Source organism: Bombus vancouverensis, unplaced genomic scaffold, assembly GCF_051014615.1.
Source record: "Bombus vancouverensis nearcticus unplaced genomic scaffold, iyBomVanc1_principal scaffold0154, whole genome shotgun sequence".
NCBI classification, from domain to species: Eukaryota; Metazoa; Arthropoda; class Insecta; order Hymenoptera; family Apidae; genus Bombus; species Bombus vancouverensis.
The window spans coordinates 1-8,264 of record NW_027469041.1 but is presented as its reverse complement, the minus strand read 5'-3'; the positions used below and the strand labels follow the sequence as shown (position 1 = coordinate 8,264).

The following is an 8,264-nucleotide window of genomic DNA, read 5'->3' as shown; positions in this document are numbered from 1 at the left end:
TAAGAATATTTATTTTAATAAATTTAATTATTTAAATAATGATATTAATATTTAAAATTTTAATTTTAACTGAAGGTAATTTAATAGTAATATTTATATACATATATATATGCATATATGTGTAATTTAAAATAAATTTTATTTTAATTTAATAAATTTAAATTTATGTGTTTAATTAATTTAAAGTTAATAGAAAATTTTATTTCTATAGTATGATTTCAAGTCATATACTTTTTCAAGTTCATTAACTAATTATTTTTTTTTAGAAGTATATCTCAAATATTATTTATTGAAAATGATAAAATTAAATATATAAAATATAATAATGTAAATAATATATTTAAATTTGTATAAGGATATTCAATTATTTGTTTACCAAGTCAAGTTAATATAATAAAGATATTAATAAATCATCAATAAAAAATTTTATTAATAAAATAAAATTTATTATTTTTTAAGTTATTTGAGTTAATTAATGGAATTAAATATAAAATAAAAATTGATATGAAAAGTATAATTACTCCTCCTAATTTATTAGGAATTGTTCGTAGAATTGAATATGCAAATAAAAAGTATCATTCAGGTTTAATATGAATTGGGGTAATTATTGGATTTGCTATTTTAAAATTATCCGGATCTCCTAATATATAGGGTTCTTGTAAATTAATAAGTATAAATAGTATGAAAATTAATATTATCGTAATTAAATCTTTAATTGAAAAATATGGATGAAAGTTAATTTTGTAAATATTTAATTTTGAATGGATAGGATTAGAAGATCCTGTAATATGAAGAATAATTAAATGTATAAAAACTATTATTAAAATTAAAAATGGTAAAATAAAATGAAATGAGTAAAATCGATTTAATGTATCATTGTTAATTGAGAATCCTCCTCAAATTCATTCTACTGTAAATTGTCCAATATAAGGAATAGCAGAAATTAAATTTGTAATAACTATTGCTCCTCAAAAAGATATTTGACCTCATGGTAAAACATAGCCAAGAAATGCTGTTCCTATTGATAAAAATAAAATTGATACACCAATTATTCAAACTTGATATAATTTAAATGAATAGTAAAATATATTTCGTGCAATATGTAAATATATAATAAAAAAGTAAAATGATGCACCATTTATATGAATTAATCGGATTAATCATCCTGAATTTATATCTTTTATGATATTTGAAATTCTATTAAAAGCAATATTAATATTTGGGCAATAATGTATTGATAAAAATAATCCTGAAATAATTTGAATTATTAAAAATATTCCAAGTATTGATCCAAAATTTCATAAATAATTAATATTAATTGGAGTTGGTAAATTAATAAATGATAATGGTAAGTTTAATATATGAATTTTATAAATTGATGAAATTATTTTTTTCATTTTTTTGCTCGTAAGTTTTTATTTTTAATAAAACAAATTTTTGTTATAATTAATAATATAACAATTAAAAAAATAATAAATATTAAAAGAATTCAATAATTTGGTTTTAAATATAATTTTTTAATATTATATATTTTATTATTTTTGTTATAATTAAAATTTAATATTTTTAAGTTTATTTTATAATTATTTATTAAAAATAAAAAAGTTATAAAAAAAATTAAGTTTAAATAAAATAAATTAGAATAATTGTTTTTTTTTATTGGGTTATTAATTAATCTAATGAAATAAGAAAATAAAATCAATATTCCTCTAATAAAAATAATTAATAAAATATATAAGTTTAATGAGATTATTTGTTTATAAGTTATAATATTTATTGATATAAAAATAATATAAAAAATTAAATATAATATTTGTTTTATAGGGGATATAAATGTATTTATATAAAAATAATTTAAGATTAAAATTAAATTAATTCTTAAATTTATAAATAAAAAAAAATAAATAATTATTAAAGTTTTCATTAATTATAAATAAATTTTTAAATTATTTTATAGTTATATTAATATTTTTAAATTTTTAATTTACAAAATTAATGTTTTTATTAAACTATATAACTATGATTTAAATTGTCAAAAAATAGTTTAAATTAAAATAATAATTTTGGGAATTATAGATATTTTTATAAAATTTTTTTGAAATTTAAAATTTAAAAAATTTAATTTAATAAATTTTTTAGAAATAAATTTATTTAGTAATTTATTTTTTATAATTTTATTTTTTTTTAATTTAAATTTTATTAAGTAATTATATTTATTTTTTAATTTTATTGGAAATTTAATTTTAGATATTTTATTTAATATGATTTTAATTATCAAAAAATAGTTTAAATTAAAATTATAATTTAGGGGATTATAGATATTTTTATAAATTTTTTTGAAATTTAATATTAGTTAAAAAAATTTAATTTATAAAATTTCTAATATTAAATTTATTGCAGAATTTATAGTATTTAATTTTATTTTTATAATTTTAGTTATTTTATTAAATAATAATATTTATTTTTTAACTTTCTTAATTGGGTTAGAATATTTAATTTCAGTCATTTTATTTTATATAATTTTAATTGATTTAAACAGGTGAATTTATTTAATTTATTTAATTTATTCTGTTTGTGAAGGAGTAATAGGTTTATCTTTGTTAGTAAGAATGAATTATGAATATGGTCATCAAAAAATTAACGTCTTAAATTTAATTTAAAAAATGAACGAAATTACAATTGTGGTTATTATTATCATTTTGTTTAAATATGTGAATTTCCATATGTTAAGAAATTTAATATTTTTATTGAGATTAAATTTTTTAACAAATATGAATTGATTAAAATGAATTTATTTGATCGGAGGATTAGGAAATAATTATTATTCAAATTATTTAATTTTAATAATATTTTGAGTGTTTGGTGTAATTTTTTTAAATTTAAAAGAATATAAAAAAAATTGTTTATTTTTAAATTTAGTTCTAATATTTTTTATGCTGGTAAATTTTATATGCATAGATTTATTAATATTTTATTTTATATATGAATTAAGATTATTATTAATTTTTTATATAGTTATAGAATGAGGTTATTCAGAAGATCGGGTTTTGTCTGCATTTTACCTAATATTTTATACATTAGTTTTTTCTTTACCTATATTATATTTGATTTTTAAATTAATGAATTTTAGTGATAGAATTAATTTTTTAATATTAGAAATTTTATCATTAAAATTTGATAAATTCGGTTTTTTTATTTATTATCATCATTTTTAGTAAAAATTCCCATATATATATTACATGGTTGATTAATTAAAGCTCATGTTGAAGCTTCTTTTTTTAGGTCAATAATTTTAGCTTCAGTTATACTAAAATTAGGTAGATATGGGATATTGCGTTTTTTATTAATTTTTAAAAGAATATTTAAGTTCATAAAATTTCATTTGTTTATCATTAATTTTTTAGGAATAATTGTTTTAAGATTTATATGTTTATTTCAGTTTGATATAAAATTAATTATTGCTCTTTCTTCTGTAGTTCATATAGGTATCATATCTTTGGGTTTATTATTAGGGAAAAAAATTAGAATTCTTGGTGGTCTAGTCATGATAATTTCTCACGGTTTAGTCTCATCGGGCTTATTTTATTTAGTAAATATAATTTACAGCCAAACTCGGACTCGAATCATTTTTGTTAATAAAGGAATAATTAATTTTATACCTTCAATAACAATAATATGATTTTTAATATGTATTTATAATTCTGGAGCTCCACTATCTTTAAATATAGTTAGTGAGATTTTTTTATTAATAAGATTAGTTGGTTGATGTAAATATTTATTTATATTTTTAATTTTTTATTGTTTATTGAGATTTATTTATTCAATTTATCTATTCAGATTTATACAATACGGAAAATTTTTTTTTTCAAAAATAAATTTAATAAATAGTTATTTAATAAATTATTTAAGGTTAATATTACATATTTTACCTTTAAATATTTTTATTTTTAAATTATTATATTATTTAAATAGTTTAATTAAAATATTGAATTGTGATTTCAATGATATATAAATTTATATTTTAAATTTAATGAAAATAATTATTTCTGGAATTATTTTAATAGCTTTAAGCTTTATTTTTATATTTTTTAGTTTTTATACTTTATTTATTAATAAATTATTTATTTTTGAATGGTTAATTTTTAATATTAATTCTATAAAAATAAATTTAATTTTTATATTTAGATTTAAGTTATTGATATTTGTATTTTTGGTTATATTAATTAGTTCATTTATTTTATTTTATAGAGTTAGATATATAAATTTGAATAATAAGTATTTAATTAATCGATTTTATTATTTAATATTAATATTTTTGATTTCAATAATTTTTTTAATTTTAAGACCAAATATATTAACTTTATTATTGGGTTGAGATGGGTTAGGATTAATTTCTTATTGTTTAATTATTTATTATCAAAAATTTTTATCATTAAATTCTGGAATAATAACTATAATTTTAAATCGTTTAGGGGATTGTAGGTTATTAATAATTATTTCTTTTATAGTAATTTTTGGAAGATGAAATTTAATATTATATAAAATAAATTTTTTAATTTTAATTATATTTATTTTAATAGTGTTTACAAAAAGAGCTCAATTAATATTTATGATTTGATTGCCAGCTGCGATAATAGCACCAACTCCTGTTTCTTCATTAGTTCATTCTTCTACTTTAGTTACTGCAGGGATTTATTTATTAATTAATTATGAGATGATAATTGATTTAAAATATAAGAGATTTATTTTAATAGTTTCAAGAATATCAATATTGGTTTCGGGAATTATAGCTAATTTTGAAATAGATTTTAAAAAAATTGTTGCTTTATCAACATTAAGACAATTAGGTTTTATAATAAGAATTTATTCATTAGGAATGACAGATTTAACATTTTTACATTTATTTATTCATGCATTTTTTAAGTCTATAATATTTATATGTGTAGGAAGATTTATTCATTACATAAATGGTATTCAAAATTTTCGTTTTTACTCAGGTATATTTTTTGTATATCCTTTAAAGAGGATATTTTTAATATTTTCATTAATAATGTTATGTGGTTTTCCGTTTTTAGTTGGATTTTATTCTAAGGATTTAATTGTTGAATTTTATTTATTAAGCATTAAAAGAATTTTTAGAATGATAAATTTAATTTTTGGTACTATTTTTACTGTATCTTATTCTTTTCGTTTATTATTTATAATAGCAAATAATAATTATATAATAAATTTAATATATTTAAGAGAAGATTTAATTATAATTATAGTTTTAACAATAATTTTAATTATAATGTTAATTTTAAGGAAATTTATTTTTAATATTTTTTTTTATTTTTTAAATATTAATTTAATTTATATTTATAAATATTTTGTGTTTAAAATAATTTTGTTAGGATTAATATTTTCAATGTTAATAATGAATACAAATTTTTTAAAAAAGAGAAAAATATTTTTTAAAAGATTTTTTATAATAGAGTTTTTTTATAAGTTATTTGTTAATAAATTGATAAATGAAATAATTTATTATGAATTTTATTTTGAGAAAGGGTTTTTAGAAAAATTTTTAAGAAAAATTATAGTTTATATTTGTGATTTAATAGAAATTAATATTAAAATTAAAATTTCTTTATTGTTGTTATTGTATTTATATTTATTAGTTTTTTTAATTTTAATTTAATATTTATGTAATGTAATAATATTAAATAAAAATTATTCAAGAATTTAAATAGCTTATATTAGAGCATAATATTGAAAATATTAAGGAAATTTTTTAAAATTTTTAAATAATATAATGTATGAATAATTATAAATTTATTATTATTTACATTTAAAGAAATAATGATGTATTAAATCAAAATTAAAGTTAGAAGCTTTATTAAATTATTTCTATTTATAATTAATTTTTAAAGATTAATAATTTTATATTGAAAGTATAATGTTTTATTTAAACTATATAAATTGATTTAAAACTATATATATATATGTATACATATAAATGTGTATATATATAGAGGTTTATGAATGTATATAAAAGAAAATATTTTTATAAATTGGAATTTTTAGATTCAATTATTTTATTAACAATAAAATGCCTCTATTTTGGCTTCAATTTAAAATTTATATAATTTAATAAGTATGAATTAATATAAGAAGTAAAATTTACTTTTAATTTCGGCTTAAAGATTGATTTATTAAAAATCCTTATATTACAAAAATTTAGTAAATTAAATTTAAAGTATTCAATTTAAATAATTACATGATCATTCTATAATTAATGAAAAAATTAATATTAAAAATAAAAATATTATTAAAATAAATAAATAGAAAAAATTTAATGTTTTAATATATGAGATTAATGGAATTAATAAAATAATTTCTACATCAAAAATTAAAAATGTTAATGAAATTAAATAAAATGGTAGTGAAAATGGAATATTTATTTTTGTAATTGGATTAAATCCACATTCATAAGGTAAATTTTTTTCTATATTAAGTTTCTTATGTATTGAAAAAAATTTATTTAATAAATAAATTATTATTAAAATTACAATAATTGATAAATAATAAATTATAAAAATTAAATATATTAATTTAATATTAAATTTTTTAATTGGAAATTAAGTGTAATTTATTATACTATATATTTAAAGTTAATTTAATTTATAATAATATAGTAAAATATATAAATAAATAATCAAATAACATCAACAAAATGTCAATATCAAATAGCTAACTCAAAATTAATGTGATGAATTGTTGAAAAATGGTTTTTTAATATTCGAATTAAAGAATATAATAAAAATAATGTGCCAATAATAACATGTATTCCATGGAAACCAGTTGATAAAAAGAAAATAGATCCAAAAATTCTATCATTAATACAAAAAAATGAATTATAATATTCAAAAATTTGTATAAAATTAAAGTAAAATCCTAAAAAAATTGTTGATGATAATATTTTGATTCTTGATTTAAATTTATTATTTAATATATTATAATGTCTTAATGTAACTGTAAATCCTGATATAATTAAAATAATTGAGTTTAATAAAGGAATTTCAAATGGATTAAAAAATTTAATTATTTTAGGTGGTCATATTAGATTAATTTCAATTGAAGGAGAAATTGAATTATGGAAAAACGTTCAGAAAAATGAAATAAAAAAGAATAATTCAGAAATAATAAATATAATTATTCTAAATTTTATTATTGATAATATATAAAAAGAATGTATTCCTTGAAATGTTCTTTCTCGAATGATATCTCGGAATCATATTATTGTTGATAAAATTAAAATTAATAAATTAAAGATTATAATTAGTAAATTATTTAAGTAAATTCATAAGATTGTACTAAGTAAAAAATTTATAGTATTAAAAGAAACAATAATTGGTCATGGTCTAATAGTTACTATATGAAAAGGAAAATTTTTTTTCATTAATTTGATTCGGAAAAATATAATGTTAATAGAATTGAGAATACATAAGCTTGAATAAAAGCTATGGAAATTTCTAAAATTAATAATAAGTTTTGAATTATTAAAGTTACTGGAAATAAAATCATAAAATTTATTATAAAATTTCTTAATAAAATTAAAATTAGGTGTCCTGAAATTAAATTTGCTGAAAGACGAATTGAGAGTGTTCAAGGACGAATAAAAAGTCTAATAAGTTCAATAATTACCATAAAGTTTATTAAAAATTTTGGGGAATTTAATGGTACTAAATGTCTTAAAGTTTTTAAGGGAAAATTAATAATTGAATAAATTAAAAATCTTAGTCATAATGATAAAGCTATTGATAAATTAAAAATTAAATGTCTTGTTGATGTAAAAATATAAGGGATTAATCTAAATAAATTTAATATTATAATGAAAATTATAATCCTTAAAAATAAAATAATGTTTATTGAATACTTATTTGTTGTAATTATTTTAAATTCATTTAGTAAATATTCAACAAATATTTTTAAAGCTATTAAAATTCGTGAAGGAATTAATCAGTATGAATTAGGAAATATAATAATAGGTAAAAATATAAAAATTCAGTTTAATTGAATATAATTATTAATTGAAGGATCAAATATTTCAAATAGATTGTTTATCATAATCATTTTCATTTTTTATAAAATTTATTTTTTTTATTAATATTATTTATATTATAAATATTTTTTTTGTTTATATGTAATAAAAATGAATTTATTAGAATTACAATAATAAATAAACATATTAAACATAAAATAAAAATTATTAATCAATTAATTGG

General features: G+C 14.8%; 2 pseudogenes; one reads left to right on the top strand and one right to left on the bottom strand.

The window, feature by feature from the left end:
- Window positions 1-3,027: 3,027 nt before the first annotated feature.
- Window positions 3,028-3,963, top strand: LOC143305116 (NADH-ubiquinone oxidoreductase chain 4 pseudogene; annotated as a pseudogene).
- Window positions 3,964-6,643: 2,680 nt separating this feature from the next.
- Window positions 6,644-8,258, bottom strand: LOC143305118 (ATP synthase subunit a-like; annotated as a pseudogene).
- Between the last annotated feature and the right edge of the window lie 6 nt (window positions 8,259-8,264).